Genomic DNA, 22320 nt, shown 5'->3' with positions numbered 1-22320 from the left:
TCATCCCCCCCCGTCCCTATTAATCTACTTCACTCCTACGTTTTGTAATCTGAGCTTAGAGCCTCTGTGTTTTCTGTTCTAACACTTTCTGAGCCCTTTGGGACATTGGGGAGGGGGTGTGGATACTATCCAGAGACTGTGGATCTGTTAACTCTCTCTTGTCCAGTGTTTCTTCTGCTAGCTGTTACCCATCCAGTATTTCCCAGCTTCTGCCTTCTAAACTGTGCCCCTCTGCAAACCACTGTTCCAAATCTATACTGTCCTCCTGCTTCTGGGAAGATTCAGGATCAGGAGGAGGGGAAGGGGGTGGCTCCCACCATTCTTCCTCAGTGTAGCCCTCCTCAGAACAGTTCCTTACATATGTAGAGGCAAAAGGTTGGGCTGGTTTTCAACATCGTGATTTATCACCCGCTAAACATCGCAATACAGTGGTACCTCGGCTTAAGAACTTAATTCGTTCTGGAGGTCCGTTCTTAACCTGAAACTGTTCTTAACCTGAAGCACCACTTTAGCTAATGGGGCCTCCCGCTGCTGCCGCGCGATTTCTGTTCTCATCCTGAAGCAAAGTTCTTAACCCGAGGTATTATTTCTGGGTTAGCGGAGTCTGTAAACTGAAGTGTATGTAACCTGAAGCGTATGTAACCTGAGGTACCACTGTATACAGAGAGATCATAATGTCTGAAATAAGGATAGTTCTATGTAGAGGCACTGGCTGGCTTCACCGTTTTTTCCACATTGTGGGGTTTTTTTTGCAAATCACACACACACACACACACACACACACACACACACACCATGATTGCAATATATTGCCAGGTCAAAAATTATGAAAACAGTATCAGGATATGGATTTAAAACTGGTTTTGAAAGATAGCAATAACGGTCCTAGCTCAGGGGTAGAGCATCTGCTTTGTAAGCAGAAGGTCACAGGTTCAATCCCTGATACCTCCAATTAGGGCTGGGGGAAACCCCTGCCCGAAACTCAGAAGATCCACGGCCAGTGAGCGAGTTAGATGGACCGATGGTCTGTCTCGGTTTAAGACAGCTTCCTATGTTCCTGGCAACAGTGTGCCCTGCCAAGGCCCTGGAGGAAGGATGCCACATGCTGAGGCTGGCCTTGCCACCAGGGAACAAAAGGCAGAATGTAAATATTGTAATAAGCAAGACAATAACATTAATAAACGCCCTGAAACACAAAGAGCTGGCTGTGCCAGCTGAAAAGTGGCATTTTCGAGTGGTGAGCTAGGATGACATACAGCACACTCTTATTCAAAGCTTTCGTACATTCATTAGCACGCACAGATGAAAGATAAACGAAAGGCAGCCTGTTGATTATATTTTATTTGCAGCAAGCAACTTGTGGAGCGCATACAAAGCCATAATGGAATAGATCAAAATAAAATTCGAGCTTGCCATAGGGAACCGGAGCCAACGTGTTTGCGAACGTCCCATATTTAAATTAATATTGTAAGAGGGAACAAAGAAAGAGGTCTCAATCTAAACACCATAAAGTAATACAGCCGCTAAATGTGCTGCTAAGCAACAGAGGTCCAGGCAGGATTAGTTAGCATCAGTTCTGCTATTAGAAAGCTATTTCCGTTGGAAACCAAGAGGAAAGAAAGCTATCACCATTTCTTATCCTTCGTGCCGCTCAGACAAAAGAAATCAAACTGAACTGTCAAACATGTCCAGCTCAGGCAAAGGGGCTGCCCGAAACCCTTAAATGGCTTCATAAAGCAAAATAAAGAGAAAGGAAATGACAGGGTCATGGTGCTCTAGATACTATTGCTATACAATAATATCTGGATTAGTCGCTGTCACTGGATTAGCCACATTATTATTATTATTATTATTATTATTATTATTATTATTATTATTATTATTATATTTTATTTCAGGCTGAAATACAGCAATTGCCTTCTTGGACCATGTCATGGAAGCAACCATAGGGGAATGGTGGCTCCAATCTAGACAGAGCCACATGCAACAGAAGGTAGCCCAAGATGGCATTTGACGGACACATTTTCCCATCTGAATTGCAATGCAACTGGAAACGCGACTTGATTTTGTAGTGTGATACCGGCTGCCTTGTACCTGAATGAACAGAGCAATGCAAATATGTGTTGGGAGGACGATGCTCATTCCCCGTCTAGCACGGGGTTCATGATCAAGAAAGGGAATCGGTGCAGAGAAAGCCTGCTTGATTGAAACGAGGAAACACCAGCCTGCAGATTGCAATTCAGATTTGCCACCAGAAGCCGTTTTTTAGACAGAATATAAACATAATAAAGACTGGAAGACTCAGCTAGAGACCTGAGAACGATGGCTGTTTAGCGCTGGAACTTTTTCTCCCTACTAACTATCCAAAATCCATGTTAATTCATCCGTGTCAATTGATTCTGCCAATAGGCCTTGGAGAACCTCCACATGCTGATATAAAGCATCAAATTCATGTTTTCTTTCTCAAACGTGCACAGCCTATAAGATATGCACCTGTCACATGCATTTTTACATACTGCACTCGTAAAACACTTCAGGTGTGCCTCTAAAAAAAAAAAAAAGCACGGTATGTTAATGGGAAAAGCAGTCCTTCAGTGGGAACGTGCAAAACAATGTAATTATCCCAACCTAATGTCACCCTGCTCCCTGTTCTTTCTTTTCATGCTATGGGTTCTTTCCCCGCTTCCAGGGTCGCCATCATTATGTTCAAAAGCAAAGGTTCTGCCACCACCGACTCCCCGTGTCAGCTATATGATTTTCCACTTAACATTTTCCCCAGTGTTTTCATTAAAGCACAATTAGTGCGGCTCTTTCTGCTTAACACCAACAGCAGCACCTTTCCATTTATATAACCCCTTATCATAGGAGAGCATCTTAGCAATTGCGCCAGCATCACAGCTAACGTCAGCACCATTCTCAGAATAGCATTTATTAGCTAAATGAATGCTGGGGAGCCAGCGATTGGAATACACATTGCTGTGTTTATGTAATCCATACTAACAGAGTGGCTATTGTTTCTACGGGTGTCGTGTGAGGAAGCAGGGATGCTCCAGATTAGGCCGAATATTTGCTTTTCGTAGAATCATGGGGCTGGAAAACACACTGCCCAGTCCAACCATGAACTGACTCATAGACTTGTAGAGTTGGAAGGGAGCCTGAGGATTATCTAGTCCAAGCCCTTGCAAAGCAGCAATCTCAGCTAAAGCATTCGTGACAGGTGGCCACCGAACCTCTGCTTAAAAATCCCCAAGGAAGGAGAGTCCACCATCTCTCGGGGGAGACTGTTCTACTGAAGAAGAAGGGTATCATTGCAGCAATGCCATCACATCAACAAGCACAGGAGAGACCACAGGGGAGCGCAACCAGAGCCCAGCAACAACATAGGTGCTTAGAAACCCAGGACACTGAGGCAAGTCATTGATCCATCTAGCTCAGTATTGGAAGCAGCTCTCCAGAGTTTAAAGCAGGGGATAATAATAATAATAATAATAATAATAATAATAATAATAATATTTTATTTATACCCTGCCCTTCCCGGTTCAGAAACCGGGCTCAGGGCGGCTAACAACAAATTTAAAACACTTAATTGTAATACAACATAGAAGCAGCATGAAATACAGTATAAAAATATGAATAACAATAAAATTGAAAGTTCAAAAATCAATTTGAGGGAAATCCATCCAATAAGCATTAGATAGTCACCAGGGCTAGCTGGCTGAATAGGTCCTACTTGGGCCAGCGAGGAGGCCAAGGGAGAATTAGCTGCGGGGTCTCAGAGCAGGTAATCTTCATAAAAGGGGTGGGGGAGGGAAGAGAAGGGAAATAAAAGATCAGGCTGAATTCAAATTAAAGGCCAGGCAGAATAGCTCTGTCTTACAGGCCTGATGGAAGGAGGTTAAATCCTGTAGGGCCCTGGTCTCATGGGACAGAGCATTCCACCAGGTCGGAGCCACCACTGAGAAGGCCCTGGTCTTGGTGGAGGATAATCTGACTTCCTTAGGGCCCGGGACCTCTAAACTATGGTTATTCATGGACCTTAAGGTCTTCTGCGGGGCATACCAGCAGAATGCCCAGCTCTACCTGGGACCTTCTCCACACAAAGCAGATGTTCTACCACTGAGTTATGACCCTTGCCACAGCAACAGAAGCGAATGATCCAAGGTACAACAGGTCCACAGCCAGTTTGAGCTAAACTTCAGTCCAGATCTGGAAGGTGTGCTCATCAGGTCAGGGTCCCCTATATCAATGCCTGAAGCTGACCAGGAGAAGGCAGAAGAAGACCTGATTCCTGAGATTCTCAGCAGGCCTGGGTAATCCAGAGGCCTCATACAGCCCGCAACGTGCAGGGGCTGATGTTACATTTCAGTGCGGACTTCTGCACTTGAAATGCCTATCTATAACTGCATCATTCTATTATCTGACGTGGCCAAGCATATGCCACAAGCGCAATAGCCCTCTCTCGCTATGGTGCCCCAGCAACTTGTATTCAGAAGCACGTTGCCTCTGATACTGGTGGTAGTACACAGGTATCAAGGCTAGTGCCTTGATCCTCCATAAATTTGGAGGGTTGCCTTTTAAAGCCATCCAAGTTGGTGGCTGCCCTACATCTCATGGAATGAATTCCTTCGGCTACCTGTGTAAGAAGCTGCTTCCTTTCGTTTCGCTTAATCGCAACCATTTGGCTTCATTGGAGGACTCAAAGCTCTAGTGTTATGAGAGAAGATAGACAGGGATTATGGGCGTTGTAATCCATTTTCTGAAGGGCACTACGTTGACTATAGAAGTATGAGATGCTTGCCAAACCCCTTTTTGATTAAGTAGGCTTTCTCTGGTTTGCCATTTCTGGCTCATTTTTCCTGACGCTCACATTATTTATTTATTTATTTATTATTTATACCCCGCCCATCTGGCTGGATTTCCCCAGCCACTCTGGGCGGCTTCCAACACAATATTAAAATACAATAGTCTATTAAACATTATAAGCTTCCCTAAACAGGGCTGCCTTCAGATGTCTTCTAAAAGTCTGGTACAGTGGTACCTCTGGTTACGTACTTAATTCGTTCCAGAGGCCGTTCTTAACCTGAAACTGTTCTTAACCTGAAGCACCACTTTAACTAATGGGGCCTCCTGCTGCTGCCGTACAATTTCTGTTCTCATCCTGAAGCAAAGTTCTTAACCCGAGGCACTATTTCTGGGTTAGCGGAGTCTGTAACCTGAAGCGTATGTAACCTGAGGTACCACTGTAGTTGTTTTTCTCTATGACATCTGGTGGGAGGGTGTTCCACAGGGCGGGTGCCACTACCAAGAAGGCCCTCTGCCTCCTGTGGTTCTGCTTGCTGATCCTGATTGCTCCTTGGTCTGGACACCTGGCACCTGGTTTGCTCCAAATTGCTGCCCGCGGGCTAGTCCTGACACTTTTACCCGCTTCAGATTCGTGCCAGCCAGTCTTGCACGGGAAAAGGATTGCTTCTTTTCCATTGACACCTTGAAATATAAAACAGCTGAGCTGTTGAGAGCATGCAGATTCACCTAAAGCACAACTTGTTCCCATCTCAATGCTGATGGATAATCCACATGCATAATCCCATAGCCACCAACTTCAAGATAAACTTGCTTAACCACGAGGGAGACTGTGGACTCTTGTATTTATTCAGCAAATTGTAAAATCAAATTTTATGTATGAATATTACAAACCTCCCGAGTCAGAATGTGAGCAAACCAAAACAGCTTGTGCTGATTCCCAAACATAATTCTGAGTTTTATTGGTCGAAGGATAATCCTATTTCCTAAGAATGCTCAATGGAAAGTTTTATGCAGTGGTGAATGTCTCGTTGACCTAGACATGAACATTTAGAACATCAACAACAGCAACTTTTAAAAAGTCATAGCGCTTCCCAGAGTGAGCAATCTGTGATTTGCTACTGACTCTTTCCAGCATCTGATTTTTTATAAATTGCCCATTTTAATGTGGTATATGACACATTATCCTTCCAGCTAATGTTCTGCTGAGAAAGATGATGCAATGTGCAGGCTATTATACTGCCAACCCCAGTACACAAAATCCTCTTCATTGGAAGAAACTGACAACTCTGAGGTTGGCAGAAATCACTGCTCTAGACCATTTTGGGAAGCAGATGCTGGGTGAACCTCTCCTGGAGAGATCAAAATAGATGGACAGCTCTTATGGCGAATGCTTTCTCCACCACTCATTTCTGGTAATGTCTCCCAGCTGACATCTTCAAATATCAATGTCTTTCGCCCAAAAAAATCATTCCTCTAATGGTATCTTCCGCCATACTTGTCTCAGAAGTAATCATGGGTACACCAGTGACTTACCAGTATACTAGAGTCCACTGCTAAAATCCAGGGCACTATACATTTAACCTGGGACGCAGGTGGCGCTGTGGGTTAAACCACAGATGGTTAGGACTTGCCGATCAGAAGGTCAGCGGTTCCAATCCCAACAATGGGGTGAGCTCCCGTTGCTCAGTCCCTGCTCCTGCCAACCTAGCAGTTCGAAAGCACGTTAAGTGCAAGTAGATAAATAGGTACCACTCCAGCGGGAAAGTAAACGGCGTTTCCGTGCGCTGCTCTGGTTCCCCAGAAGCGGCTTAGTCATGCTGGCCACATGACCCGGAAGCTGTACGCCGGCTCCCTTGGCCAATAAAACAAGATGAGCGTCACAACCCCAGAGTCGGTCACGACTGGACCTAATGGTCAGGGGTCACTTTACCTTTATACCTTTAACCAGAAATGCATCATCTCCCATGTGGTGGAGCCAAGATTGAATTCTTCCCTCTGGCACTCCTGTCTTCTACTGCCTCCCACAGTTTGGTCAAACTCATGCTGGTAGCTTCGAGAACACTGTCCAACCATCTCGTCCTCTGTCGTCCCCTTCTCCTTGTGCCCTCCATCTTTCCCAACATCAGGGTCTTTTCCAGGGAGTCTTCTCTTCTCATGAGGTGGCCAAAGTATTGGAGTCTCAGCTTCAGGATCTGTTCTTCCAGTGAGCACTCAGGGCTGATTTCCTTAAGAATGGAGAGGTTTGATCTTCTTGCAGTCCATGGGACTCTCCAGAGTCTCCTCCAGCACCAGAATTCAAAAGCATCAATTCTTCAGCGATCAGCCTTCTTTATGGTCCAGCTCTCACTTCCATACATCACTCCTGGGAAAACCATAGCTTTAACTATACGGACCTTTGTTGGCAAGGTGATGTCTCTGCTTTTTAAGATGCTGACTAGGTTTGTCATTGCTTTTCTCCCAAGAAGCAGGCGTCTTTTAATTTCGTGGCTGCTGTCACCATCTGCAGTGATCATGGAGCCCAAGAAAGTAAAACCTCTCACTGCCTCCATTTCTTCCCCTTCTATTTGCCAGGAGGTGATGGGACCAGTGGCCATGATCTTCGTTTTTTTGATGTTGAGATGCTAGTCGGTCCTAAATTAAGATTGGGCTACTTGATTGCTGCAGACAAACGCCGGCTCCCTCGGCCTATAGAGCGAGATGAGCGCACAACCCCAGAGTCGTCTGCGACTGGACCTAACTGCCAGGGGTACCTTTACCTTTTACCTTTTACTTGATTGCTGGCCTTCACCAGGCATCCATCTCCACTGTCCAGGGTCCTGATGCCTGCTGTGTCATTTCAGATTCCCAAGGTGACCATTGTATTCCTCCCTACGGTGTAACTTCTATTCAACCTTAAGCCCTCCCTCTGCAAGAGCTCCTTGCAGCCCTGTGCCTATCTGAGTATCCGTCACAGGCCCTGGTCTTGAACAGGAGAGCCCTGGCTAAACAATAGCAAAGGCTTGCCACTATTCTGCACCACTAATGCCTAGAGGGTAATCAAAATATGTCTATAAAAGCGTCATTTCTTAGCCTCCAGATGGAAGGTGGGTGGAGGGACGGAAGAGTCCACAATCATTACTGTTAGCTTGGCTTGCCTCCTGTTCCCATTGCAGGAGCCCTGTCTATACGGGGTGGCCAAAACTGGTATATTGCTTTAGAATCCACTTTCTTTGTTCTTAAGTTCGCTGTCATCATTCACAATACCAGTAAAAAAAAATATATCCTCCATTATTCTGTCCAGTTGCCAGTCTGAAATTTAACCGTCACTTTGTTGTGTGTCAGTTATGTGTACCAATATGATCTGTTGTGATGAATTCAATTGATTCAACTGTATACCTACTTTGGGGACACCCTGTATTAAATAGGGAGGTTTACTGAATCTCTCACTGCCAGATTCTGATGTTCTGCATTATGGGATAGGCTGGACAGATTTGAACCCATAAGACTTCTAGGAATATGGGTTGCGTTCAAAGTTAGCACTATGTGAACAAGTGTTTGGAGGGGTTGCTGGTAATGTGCATCAGGTGAAGATATTCCCACCTCATCTCTGGTAAGGATGGGGAGGGAGGTAGTGGCAGAAGAGGGAGCAGCCTGAGAGGTGGAGTTGTCAGAAACTTAAGAGGCAACAGGATTTAGTGAGCAAGAAAAGGCTGGGGCAGAGAGCAGTCCAGACTCAGAGGCAAAAGCAGAGTGGGGTCAAGAAGCAGAGGGGAGGCAGGCTGATGAAACAGCCAGGGAATTTCCCTCTCCTGCTGTGACCTGCTCTCTTCCCTGCTGGTCTCCCAGGACATGCAGAGGAATGAAGAGGGTAGAGCAAAGAGAGACAAGAGGAAGGAGCCTTAAGCTGCTGTCAGGAGGCTGTCAGGAAAGCATAAAGACAAGGAAAAGTTTCTTACAGTCCTTTTTTGATTTCAAACTTTACAGAGAGAGCTTACAGAACCCAGCCTCTTGGATAATGGCGTTGTCCCAAATGAATCTCCACACACACACACACACACACACACACACACACCGTCTCTCCCACTTCCTCATTCATCATCATCACCATCACCTCCTCTATGAGTGCGGCTACATTCCCTCTGCCTTCAAGCTCTTTGTTCTCCTACTTTCAATGCTCGCCGGGTTCTGGGAGATGGTGGGTCTGGATTGCTTTCTAGTGACAACGTGTCAGCCAGCTGATGCTCTGGCTCTGCCTGCTCCACCTCTCCCATTATTTTCCAACTTTCCCCCTCATCTCCCTCTGAGCTGTGCCCTTCCACAAAACCCTCTTGTAAATCTATACTGTCTTCCTCTTCCACCTGCCTGGAAGGGTCAGGATGGGGAGGCGGTCTCCACCATTACTTCTCCTCTGCCCAACCCCTGACATCTGCTGGGGAAGGACCCAGGGGAAGAGGCTGAGAGAGCGGTGGGAAGACCTTCAGCCCTTGCAACTGCCTCCTTGGGGGGCAGGACCTACTGTGAACAGTTGCTGTGATCACTAGGCCTGCGCCGTTTTGGTTCCTCTGAATAAGGAGTTAGCTTCACTAGCACTGGGTGCTTTCCTGCTGACCTGCCCCTGACTCTGGCTCCTGACATGCATACAGCAAGGTGCAAATGTGACTGGGAGAAACATAGCCTATGTCTTTGTATAGAAAGGCAGTGTGGTGCATTGGTTAGAGTACTGGGCTAGGGCCTGGGAGACCAGGGTTAAAATACCTATTCCACCACAAAGCTCACTGGGTGACTGTTGTTGTGAGGATAATATGGATCGGGGGAGAACCCTGTTAAAAGTGGGGTATGCATGTGACAACAAATGAGACAAACAAAATAATATGAAGTACTTGGGGAAGGTCATTTTCCGAAACAACATTGCACTGCTTTTTCCAGCTCAGCTCAGGTGGGAAATACTGAGCTCCCAGTTGGATGCCATAGGCGGAAGGTGGATTCCAAGCTGTGAAGGGCTCTTGTAGAAGCCTCCCTTTATACAATTTATGCACTTATGGCTTGGGACTCTTCCACCACATACACGCGCATCGAAATTATGTATGATATTCAAGATTACTGTTTAGAGGGGAAGCCCTTCACAGCACCACTCACTTCATTGTCACTTCATGAGAGCCGAACAAAAGCAGCCAATTTCGTCGGAACCATTAATAGAAAATGCTGCTTTTGCCATTTCCACCAAGAACATTACCAGCGTGTGATATTCCCACCTCCATGCATTTGAGCTCTTAATAGGGTTTCCATAGTAACAGCAGCTGGATGAGAAATCAATTCTCAAAGCAATTCTCAAAAACAAGGGGAAAGTTGATCTTGTGGTGGCTGCAAAGGCAGAAGAAGCAAAATCTATGAAGCAGAAGAGGGAGCAACCAAGCGGCCTAGGAGCAAGCTCCACTGGACATAAACAGCTCTGCTCCAAGTACAATTGGTTGTGACTAAAACTCCTGCCCACCAAGCAGTTTGAAAGCATGTCATAGTGCAAGTAGATAAATAGGTACCGCTCCAGTGGGAAGGTAAATGGCGTTTCCGTGCGCTGCTCTGGTTCGCCAGAAGCAACTTAGTTATGCTGGCCACATGACCCAGAAGCTGTACGCCAGCTCCCTCAGCAAGTAAAGCGAGATAAGCAATGCAACCCCAGAGTTGTCCGTGACTGGACTTAACGGCCAGGGGTCTCTTTACCTTAAAGCTACTGCAATGCTAAACTCAAGGGGACTTACTTCTGAGTCAACGTGCTTAGAATGGCGCTGCAGTATCTCTCTCAAGTCCACATATTCCTTTATATGGAGGCAGGGTTTGAAATTAGCCATGTGCTAGGCGCGTTTTGCGAAAGGCAACCAGCCTTTTGCGAGGAAGTGGAGATGTCTGGTCGCCTCTTTTGGTGCTGCGCTGCCCCACGAATCAGCTGATTTGTGCAGCAGCACAGCAGTAAAAGACGGGTGTGTCTTTTGGTGCCCCGCTGCCCATCTGTTTTATAATTTGGTAAAAATATATAAATGTGCCTAGACATATTGTTGTGGCGCAATCGTAACCTTGATTTAAGTTGCCATCTGGCTCCTAGATTTTATATCTTAGTTTCTAACACTGTATGGAAGACATGTCAAAATGCATCACCTAGATGGTTTAAAACATTTAGAAATCAACCTTCTCTACCAAACGGCAGAGCAGAAGGCCAGGTGAGATGGTCCACACTCTTCTTGCATCCAAGATACCATGGGCTTCCTATTTGAAGGTTTCACAGCATTTTCATTGCATGCAGATAGGACTCGTGGGAAGGGCTGGAGTTCAGTGATAGAGTATCTGATCGGCATATAGAACATCCCAGGGTCAATCCCCAGAATTTCCAGGGGAAAGTCCTGGGGTTGCTGCCAGTCGGTGTAGACATTACTAAGCTAGATGGACCAATAGTCTGATTCAGTATAGGGGAGTTTTTTGTGTTCCTCTGTTGATGCGCTCTAGAGGAAGCCCCTGACTTGATTAGTACTACTACAAGTAAGGTGTTAAGGAGAGACAGGCCAGTCACTTATGGCTCATCTTGGATTAGCTTGGATATGAGTGGATATATAGTCAAAACGGTTTTCTAAGAATCAGATTTCCAGTTAAAATCTCTTTTGTTGGTCCTCTCATATAGACCGAGTCTGACAAGGAGGTGGATGCGGTGATGATATTAATACCAGGGACTCTTTTTTTAAAAAAAGGAAAAAGGCTCGCCAGACAGCAATATGCAAAAGCAGAGATGGCTGAAAAACAGCTTTTGCAGATGGAAACTCAATCCCCTGGGAAGCAGAGGATCTATGAACACATCATTAATTTATTGCTGTAATTCAAATACAAGTCGCCAATTCTTTGCTCTCCATTAGAAAGAGCAAGCTTCCATCTTTCTCATCTTCACACAGTAGTGAAAATGTATTAATGCCATATATTCTTTCCATCTGCAATTTCTTTCTCTTCTAAAGATTGGTGTGAATGATGCCCCCCTCTTGGCTCCTGTGCTGGGAGAAGGAAGGACTGAAGCAGCCTGTACACTCCAGATAAACCTCTCATGCAGGAATTTTTCCCCAGATGGAACTCAGGACTAAGAGAACAAGGGTGAGTTCTTGGTGAGTTCCAACACCCCTTTTTCTAACACTGCTCTCATGTATGAGAAAGAGGCAGAATGTGCTGCTGCAGCTAGTGTTATGGGGATTCATACCGGGCCCTGCCACAAAAGACGAACGAGAAAAATGTAATTATTGGGCCCTGGATTCTTTTGTACAGTGTGGTCGTGATACAGACCTGGAAGATGTACACAAACACCAAGGGAGTCTTGTCATCTATAACAGGAAATCAAAGACTATATGACAGAGCAAGAGGCACAAAATGGAGGGTGCTTCCCCCTCCCAAAAAATGACCTCTTCTTGCATGTCCTGTTCACACATTCAGCTCTGCTGAAAGTGAGCAATAGGAGCAGTAAAGGTAAAGGTAAAGGGACCCCTGACCATTAGGTCCAGTCATGGCCGACTCTCGGGCTGCGGCGCTCATCTCACTTTATTGGCCGAGGGAGCCGGCGTACAGCTTCCATGTCATGTGGCTAGCATGACTAAGCCAGCGAACCAGAGCAGAGCACGGAAACACCGTTTACCTTCCTGCCGGAGCGGTACCTATTTATCTACTTGCACTTTTTGATGTGCTTTCGAACAGCTAGGTTGGCAGGAGCAGGGACTGAGCAACGGGAGCTCACCCCGTCGCAGGGATTCGAACCGCCGACCTTCTGATTGGCAAGTCCTAGGCTCTGTGGTTTAACCCACAGCGCCACCCGCGTCCCAATAGGAGCAGTACAAGCCCCTTATTTCCAGCAAGCAATCCCATTTAAGAGCAAGTGTGGGGCAGTGGTTAGAGTTCTGGACCAGGGAGAACCAAGCTTCTAATCCCCAGTCAGCCAAGACGTTTGCCAGGTGACCTTGGGCCAGTTGCTGTCTTTCAGCCAACCTACCTCACAGGGTTGTGGTGAGGATAGAATGTGGAGGGGAAGAACCATGTATGTTCCCTTAGAATCATAGAACTGTAGAGTCGGAAGGGACCATGAGGGTTTTCTAGTCCACCAGCTAGACTGGTGACTGGGGGAGGCTGCCGAGACCACATAACACTGGTCTTGAAAGATCTACATTGGCTCCCAGTACGTTTCAGAGAACAATTCAAAGTGTTGGTGTTGACCTTTAAAGCCCTAAATGGCCTCAGCCCAGTAGACCTGAAGGAGCATCTCCACCACCATCGTTCTGCCTGGATGCTGAGGTCCAGCGCTGAGGGCCTTCTGGTGAGTTCATTGCGAGAAGCAAAGCTACAGGGAACCAGGCAGAGCACTTGGAAAAGGATGCTGTGGTTACAAAGACCCAGCATGGGTTTCTCAAAAAAACAAGTCATGTCAGACCAGTCTGTTTGACAGTGGAATGAATTCCCTCGGAACATGATGGGCTCTTCTTCACTGGAAATTTTTAAGCAGAGGTTGGGTGGCCATCGGTCATGGGCGCTTTGCTTGAGATACCTGCATAGCTGGGGGCTGGACTAGATGATCCTCAAGGTCCCTTCCAATTCTACCATTCTGTGGTCCTTTGGCTAACTAGCCCCAAACCATTAGGATCTTAAAGGTTAACACCAGCATTCTGAACTGTGCTTGGAAACATACCTGTAACTGACACAGCTGGTGCAAAATTGGTAAAATCTATTCCAACCGTCTAGCCCCCAATTAACATTTGAGCAGCTGCCTTTTCTACCACTTGACATTTTCAATCATTTTCCAAGGCCACTTCAATATATATATATATATATATATATATATGGACGCGGGTGGCGCTGTGGGTAAAACCTCAGTGCCTAGGACTTGCCGATCATATGGTCGGTGGCTCAAATCCCCACGGCGGGGTGAGCTCCCATCGTTCGGTCCCAGCTCCTGCCCACCTAGCAGTTCGAAAGCACCCCTAAGTGCAAGTAGATAAATAGGTACCGCTTTATAGCGGGAAGGTAAACGGTGTTTCCGTGCGCTGCGCTGGTGCTGGCTCGCCAGAGCAGCTTCGTCACGCTGGCCACGTAGCCCGGAAGTGTCTTCGGACAGCGCTGGCTCCCGGCCTCTTAAGCGAGATGAGCACGCAACCCCAGAGTAGGTCACGACTGGCCCGTACGGGCAGGGGTATCTTTACATACACACACACACACACACACACACACACACACAATCAAGCAGTGTATATACATTTTATTCCGAAATAAAGGCCGTGCAACACAGAATGCACTGCAGTGGTCAAGTTTGGATGCAACTAGCTGCATGGGTTACTGTAGTCAGGCCTGACCTTTAACTATAATTTTTCATTATTTGTTTAATGGATTTCCAGCTCATTTCTTAGAGTGGCCGCCCTCCCGTTTTCAGATCCTTCCACTTGGAATATGCCACAATCTAAACCTTACTTTGGCTTGCTTTGCCCTCTTCCTCTTACCAAATGTTTTGTGTGGGCTGGTCTTTCAAAAGAAGGGTCAGATTCATGCAGATGGTTCAATTTATTGGCAGGTACAGTATCACAATGGGATGCACTCGGCTCTTTGTAATATTGACTGTGCCATTTCTATAGCAACTGTTGGGTTCGTCACAAACCCCTTGCTGTGAGTTTTCTGGCATTTACTGCTTTTTAAAAAAGCAATTGACAGCAACCTAACTTAATGAAACCGTCGTATGATTAAAGCCATCATCAACCTTCCAACCAGCTCATCACCACCCAGACAATTCTGAAGCTCTGAAAAAAACTGCTCTGTTATCCTGCATTTCCAGTATATTTATATCTCAGTAGTCCGCCGTTAAATTTAGTTCGAGTCAGGGCACTGACAGCCTGAGACGCTCACAAAGGCTAGACCAAGCTATTTTTGTCATATGCGACTGGCAAAGCAGCCAGATTTTTCAGGCAGCATTGCATCTCAGCATCTAAGACACACATGCCCTATGCCCTTGTCTATACATAATGCACACACGCTGCACTCTTCACAAGTAAATTTGGTTTAGCTTATACTCCCTCTCCACATCTGCAATACCCTTGCATGCTAAGAGAAAGATCTGCAACCCCGAACAAAAATAAGTCACTTGCATCAGCAGCATATTGTAGATATTATACCCTAATCTCCACTTAATGCTGTAAGATGCAGCCAGGGATTCTATTCCACTGAAGGGTTTTGTGGGTTTGCATTTAGAGTGGTACCTTGGGTCTCAAACTTAATCCTTTCCGGAAGTCCGTCCCAAAGCCAAAGCATTCCAAAACCAAGGTATACTTTCCCATAGAAAGTAATGCAAAATGGATTAATCCGTTCCAACCTTTTACAAACAACCCCTCAAAAAGCAATCTAAACAAGACCATTGACCCATAAAATGAAAGCAATAAACAATGTACTGCAGTCACACAATCAATCAATCAGTAGCTGAACTGGGTTCTACACAGCCACAAAAACAAAACAAAAAAGAGCCGCAAAAACAAAATTGCAAAATAAATCGAAAAACAGACAGAGCTCAGCATAACGCTCAAAACGGAAGCGTAACACTCAAAACGGAGCACGTCCGGCTTCTTTGAGTACCCAGGCAATGTACCCAGCAAGATAAAATAATGGAAACGACAAGAATGATCACTTATCACTTTTGCTCCATGTGTTATGGGATGCTGTTTTTGGCACATTCTTCATAAAAAGACATACCAACGTTGCTCTCAGGAGTTCAAGGCCGCTCTGCTCCCTGGTGTGCTACTTCTCTACCTGCAGGGAGCTTTCTAAGGAAGCACTCAAAATTACTATGATCCCTAGCGGCTGATGAAGTGGTTGGCTGTTCTACCACTTCATCAGCCCCATTCCCAAGTTTGGGGCAGGTCCTCAGGTAAGATGTCCTCAGCAGGCCACTTCCTAGTCTCCCTAACCCCCTCCACTCATTCCTTCTATCTCAGTCTCTGGGCCTGGTCTAGGGTGAACAAACAAGTGAGTGAGCAGGCAGCAGCTGTTCCTTCTCCTTGCTAATGCCACTCATTTGGGGTCTCGCTTTCTCTCCCTAGGGGTGAGCAGGAGAGCAGAAATGTCAAGATAATCAGCGGCAGGAGAGCCAGAGGGCGGTGTGTCCGTTGCCGAGGCATTAGCACTGGCAGGCAAGGTCAGCTCCAAGTTTCCTTTCTATCATTTGTATTGATTTTATTATTACGTTGGTATACAGTGACAAAATGAATACTGAACAAAAAAAGGAAAACAAGGCCAAGAGAGATGGTGAAAGGAAGAGGGGATAGAGCTGATCGGAATAACACAGTTACAGAGGTTGAATGCCACCCGCACTCTCTGCTGAGCCCAGGGGGTTTCCAGTCACTCACGCAGGGTCTGCCCTCCTTTGGACATGGCAGAGACTGCTGTAGCTTTAAGAGACTTGGTTTATTCCCCTATTTACACCTTCAGTCTGCATGGGAGGGAGTTCAGATCTTATAGCATGGTCCTTTCAATGGTGACCAAGGCATCTCTCCCACCCAGCCTGCAGCCAACCTGCCCAAGATGGATGCCAACCCTTCTTCTCCCCTCCTTCACCCCAGAACGCCCTGCTAAAAGCTCTCTTTTCCTGTCACCTCACACCCAGTTACCCTGGCAACCTTCCAAACCCCCAGTCTCTGTTCACACCACAGGGCAAGGGGCAGGAGGGGGGGAGAGTTCTCTTGCATTGCCAGTGGCTCTCCATGGCCCTGTATTGTTTCTTAATGGCCCTAGCTTGGCCAGGTCGTTTTGCATAGGTTAGCTCATGAATTCCTCTGCAGCTTTTATTTCTCCCTTCACATTAATAATAATAATAATAATAATAATAATAATAATAATAATAATAATAATAATAATTTACTTATACCACACCCATTTGGCTGAGTTTCCCCAGCCACTCTGGGCGGCTTCCAATCAAGTGTTAAAAACAATGCAGCATTAAATATTAAAAACTTCCCTAAACAGGGCTGCCTCCAGATGTCTTTTAAAGAGAAGATAGGTGCTTATTTCCTTCACATCTGAAGGGAGGGCACTCCACAGGGCGGGTGCCACTACCGAGAAGGCCCTCTGCCTGGTTCCCTGTAACCTCACTTCTCGCAATGAGGGAACCGCTAGAAGGCCCTCAGCACTGGATCTCAGTGTCCGGGCTGAACGATGGGGGTGGAGACGCTCCTTCAGGTATGCAGGATTGAGGCCATTTAACCAAAATCCTACCATTTATGACTTTCTATGGTTTAGGGGAGGGAGTCCCCCCCCCCCAAAAAAAAATCTATAAGAATACATTTTGATAGAAAACTGAATTAAATTAACTGACATACAGAGCCGTATTGCCCCCAATAGCGGAGGTAGAATAACGCCATCGTGGGTAGTAGCCATTGCGAGCCTTATTCCTTTAAGAAAACAGAATTCTATATAATTTCAAATGGCTCCAGCCTTGCTGGTGGGAGCGTGACACTGCAGACCTCAGACCTGATTTCCCCACCTCCTTCTGTTGCATTTGAGGAGGGACCCAAGGCAGTGGTGGAGCACCTGCTCTGTGTCTAAGAGGTCTCATCTCCCATCCCTGGAACCTCCAGGTAGGTCTGGAAATGATCAGGAATAATAATAATACCTTTATTGTCATTGTACAACCTGTGTACAATGAAATTAAACAAGCCTCCTCCCCAACACTCAATCTCTTATCAAACAACACACCACCTCGCAAGTCAATTTCGCTATGTTGTTTTTCGTTCAACAGCCTAACAGCCAACGGATAGAAGCTATTTTTTAGCCTGTTGGTACAGCTGATTATAGTTCTATATCTCCTACCGGAGGGTAGAAGATTAAAGAGGTGATGGCTGGGGTGTGAGTCATCCCTGAGAATTTTTCTCGCTCTCCTAAGGCAACAATCCCTTGTGATGTCATCTAGCGGGCTCAAGGGACAGTCCATGATATCATGCGCTGTATTCACCACCCTCTGTAGAGACTTTCTGTCTGTGACTGTAAAGCCAGCGTACCACACTGTGATACAATATGAAAGGACAGTTTCTATTGTGGACCGGTAAAAGGAGCAGTTGTTGTTTAATATTATTCTTTCGCAAGACCCTGAGGAAATGGAGTCTCTGTTGGGCCTCTCTGACCACCTGAGTTATGTTGATTTTCCAAGTGAGGTCCTCACTAAGGTAAACTCCCAGGAATTTAAAGGAGGAGACTCTCTCTTCCACCTTTGGAAGAACTGTACGGTTCCCGTTGCCTTAGGAAAGCAAACAACATCCTGCAGGATCCATCTCACCCGGGATACAGTCTGTTTGCACTACTGCCTTCTGGCAGGAGGTATAGAAACATCAAGTCAAGGACAAATAGACTGAAAAATAGTTTCTATCCAAGAGCTGTGGCCTTGTTGAATGCTGTAACTCGATAGTGAGACCTGGGAGTTTGATGGGGGTGGGGGTGGGGGTGGTTGGAAGGTGGTTTGTTTGGTTGTTGCTGTTGTTTTGCTTTTGTTTTTAAGGGATGGCATCCAATTTCGTTGCACTGGTGCAATGTTGCACTAGTGTAATGACAATAAAGAATCTATCTATCTATCTATCTATCTATCTATCTATCTATCTATCTCTCCACACAGCCCCCCAGATATACAATGGGGCAGGTTCCCCTCTCTTCCTCCATGTCCAACACCATCTCCTTTGTCTTACTAATATTTAGGTGCAAGTTATTCTCTAAGCACCATGTCAATACCTTTTGAACCTCCCCCCGTACGCTGTTTCATCTTCGCCTGCAATTAGGCCCATTATGGTAGTATCATCTGCAAACTTAATAATTGCTGTGGATGGATCAGATGATATGCAGTCATATGTGTACAATGAGTACAGGTAGGGACTTAGCACACATCCCTGTGGGGTGCCAGTGCTAAGCTGCAGGGAGGTAGATGTAACAGTCCCAATCCTCACAGTTTGTGTCCGAGCCCTCAAAAAGTCTTTAATCCAGTCACAGATGGTAGAAGAAAGGTTCAGATCCGTCAGCTTTTTAATAAGAATATCTGGGAGGATGATATTAAAAGCTGAGCTATAATTAATATTCTGACATAATTCCCTGGTCTCTCCAAATGACTCGCTACAAGGTGAAAGGCTGTAGTTATGGCATCATCTGTTGACCTGTTTCTCCTATAGGTGAACCGATGTTTATCAAAGTCTGGTGGGAAGCATGACCTAAGATGTTGAAGGACCAATCTCTCAAAGCATTTCATCACTACAGATGTTAATGCAATAGGTCTGTAGTCATTTAGGCAGCTAGTTGCTGTTTTCTTGGGGACTGGGACAAATGGTAGCTGCTTTCAAGCATGATGGAACACAAGCCGTTTGCAGAGACATGTTAAAAATCCTTGTCAGAACCCCTGCTAGTTGATCGGCACAGTTTTTTACCACTATCCCCAGCACCCCATCTGGACCAGCCGCTTTACTGGGATTCACCGCCCTCAATGCAGCTTCCACTTGATGGTCATATAGAATGAATGGCTGAGAGTTTATAGGCTGGCAGGCAGGAGCTACTATACCTGATATATTCAGCTCCTCTGCCAACGAGTCATCAGCCTTAATCATGTTCCTCATATTGCCCTTATAGTTGGTTAGCTGCTGCAGTCCCTGCCACACTTGTTTTGTGTTGTTGTCGGCTAAGCAGTTCTCCGCTTTAAGCTTGTATTGTTGTTTCGCCGCCTGAATGCCTTTCCTGAGCTTTGTTCTTGCCCCTCTGTATATATCTTATGTTCCCTGCCTTAAAGGCAGAGTCCAGAGCTTTTAAGAGTGACCTTACTTCAGCAGTCATCCAGGGTTTACACTTCCCATAAACTCTAATGCACCTCTCCGTTGTTACGTCGTCGGTGCACACTTTGATATAAGAAAGAAGCCTGAAAACACATGAGGTGCATTCGTGCAACACTCTGGAGAATCCCTGCTGCTTCCTCTTGAATCTCAAATTCAAGGGGGGCCACTAGGGGGCGCATCGGAAGATGGCTGACAATAACATCTCTCCGACCCACACGAGGTAATTTGGAGGCTATGATGGGAGTAATTAGCCTCCCTACCCCCCAGGACGGTGGGGGGGACTGCCCTTGCCTGCTGTGCCCTATACCACCCCCGAATTTGTGGGGATGGGGGCACTAGGCACAAAGCCCTCCTGTGGGATTCCGGCACTCCTGGACGCCGTCCCTGATCTGCGCCACTAGCTGCAAGAACTTCAAAAGAAACAATCTGGATGAAGGAATGCACATATTTCAAGGAAGGAGGGGGAGTAAAGACTGCTAACAGAAGAGATCTCTGATAAAACAAGACAAGAATAAATCATGAGAAGATACGCCAAGATACGGTATGGCAAATGACTGATGGGGGAGGGGGGAAAAACCTTTCCTTTCTTTCCTTATGTGATTAAACAAGAATCCCCTCCCCTCACGAGTCAGAAATGTCGTTTTAAGGACTTAAGCTGTGGATTTAAGGCTGTGTGGAGATAAACTTTTGAACCAAAGCATGTTTTAAGAAGAGCGTGGAATGTATAAGAGCTTTGGAATGACGCAGTTTAAAATGCTGTCGCCATATTGGGAAGTTCTGTCGGAGGTCTTGAGTCTGGGAGGAGAAATAGAGAAATAGAGCTGCTTTTATATTGTGGGTGAAACTCCTCAGAGGGACTTAAGAGCGACAGTTTTGCGAGATTAATGATGGAAAGAGCGATGTTATCTATGAAGGCGATGATATATGGAAACCATCTCGATTTGAGGATTGGAAGAATGGAAAAATTCACACAGGATTAATATTGGTGTTTATCGGCTTAAGGAGACTATCAGAAGAGATCATAAAGAAAAAGAGAAAATATATGAACAAGATGTGATGTGGAAACAGCAAGATAAGACTGGATAGAATTATGAACTCTGTTTGGACTGATTTGGTCGGATATGGACATTAATGCAGTAGCAAGAAGATGATCAGAATCCCCCTTCGGAACTTGAAATATGGGTCCCCCCAACAAAATTTAAAATTCGGCTTTGTAATTCGGAATTTATGTGATGTGATTTAATTTGATTTGATTGGCCGGTTAATAAAAATTATTTTTTTAAAAAAAAAAAAGAATCTCAAATTCACGGAAGGGGCTAAAGGTCCCTGCATTCATGAGTCAAGTAATTAAAGCATTATTCTGCCATTACTATTACTACTACTACTACTACTACTACTACTACTAATTATTATTATTATTATTTATTATTTATACCCCGCCCATCTGCCTGGGCCTCCCCAGCCACTCCCAAGAGAATATTGAAAACATGATAAAACATCAAATATTAAAAACTTGTCTAAACAGGACTGCCTTCAGATGTTTCCTAAAAGTTAGGTAGTTGTTTATTTCCTTGACATCTAAAGGGAGGGCATTCCACAAGGCGGGCACCACCACCGACAAGGCCCTCTGCCTGGTTCCCTGTAACCTCACTTCTCGCAGTGAGGGAACCGCCAGAAGGCCCTTGGCGCTGGACCTCAATGTCCAGGCAGAACAATGGGGGTGGAGATGCTCCTTTAGGTATACTGGGCCGAGGCCGTTTAGGGCTTTAAAGGTCAGCACCAACACTTTGAATTGTGCTCAGAAATGTACTGGGAGGCAGTGTAGGCATTTCAAGACCAGTGTTACGTGGTCTCGGCAGCCACTCCCAGTCACCAGTCTAGCTGCTGCATTCTGGATTAGTTGTGGTTTCTGGGTCACCTTCAAAGCTAGCCCCTCAGAAAAGAAAGGGGAATCTTGTGGTGTCAAAGACTGTTAGAGACACACAGAGCCGGGCATCTTCAGAAGAAATTGTGGAAGAGAGAGAACTTTCTTCATCTCCATCTCTCTCACCGACCCAGGAGAAATGCAACAAAACCATGGTGCAGATTGCATAAGTTCCCTCCCACTTTTTCCTAGCCTTGCATGAAAATTTTCCTTCCCCAAGCTAACCATGGTGTAGTATTACAGCTGCTCTAATGTTGATCATAGCCATGGTTAGCTTCACTGGTGGATGAGAATTAGGGTGATAACTTGCCCATAGGTGATAACTCTACATGAACGATGGCTGCAGTGAATGGTATAAGGTGTTGTTGTTTTTAATGGGGATTGGTAGATTCCTAGATTAAATTTGTGTTTAGCCTCATAAGTGTTAGACTGTCGGCAATGTGTTGTGGGAGCATTAACCTATTGGCAGGAAAAAAGGTTTTTAGACTAGATGGCCCTTTTTCTCTTCCAGAAAGCCCCTATTTTGTGAATGCTTTACAGTGGCGCCTCGCAAGACGAAAAGAATCCGTTCCGCGAGTCTCTTCGTCTTGCGGTTTTTTCGTCTTGCGAAGCAAGCCCATTAGCGGTTTAGCGGATTAGCGCTATTAGCGGCTTAGCGGGCTTAGCGGATCAGCTGATAAGCGGTTTAGCGGCTTAGCAGATCAGCTGATAAGCGGCTTAGCGGATCAGCTGATAAGCGGCTTAGCGGCTTGGGAAAAGGGGGGGAGGGGA

The 22320-nt window shown here is 45.8% G+C and overlaps 1 protein-coding gene across 1 annotated transcript in view; it reads right to left on the bottom strand.

Annotated features, from left to right (window-relative positions):
- PRKCE (protein kinase C epsilon) overlaps positions 1-22320 on the bottom strand; it is a 311931-nt gene that overhangs the window by 124036 nt on the left and 165575 nt on the right. The window lies entirely within an intron of this gene.

The sequence above is a fragment of the Podarcis liolepis genome (genome assembly GCF_965112155.1).
Source record: "Podarcis liolepis genome assembly, chromosome: 3".
NCBI classification, from domain to species: domain Eukaryota; kingdom Metazoa; phylum Chordata; class Lepidosauria; order Squamata; family Lacertidae; genus Podarcis; species Podarcis liolepis.
Note: the sequence above shows the minus strand (reverse complement) of the source record. Positions and strands in the feature narration are given on the sequence as shown.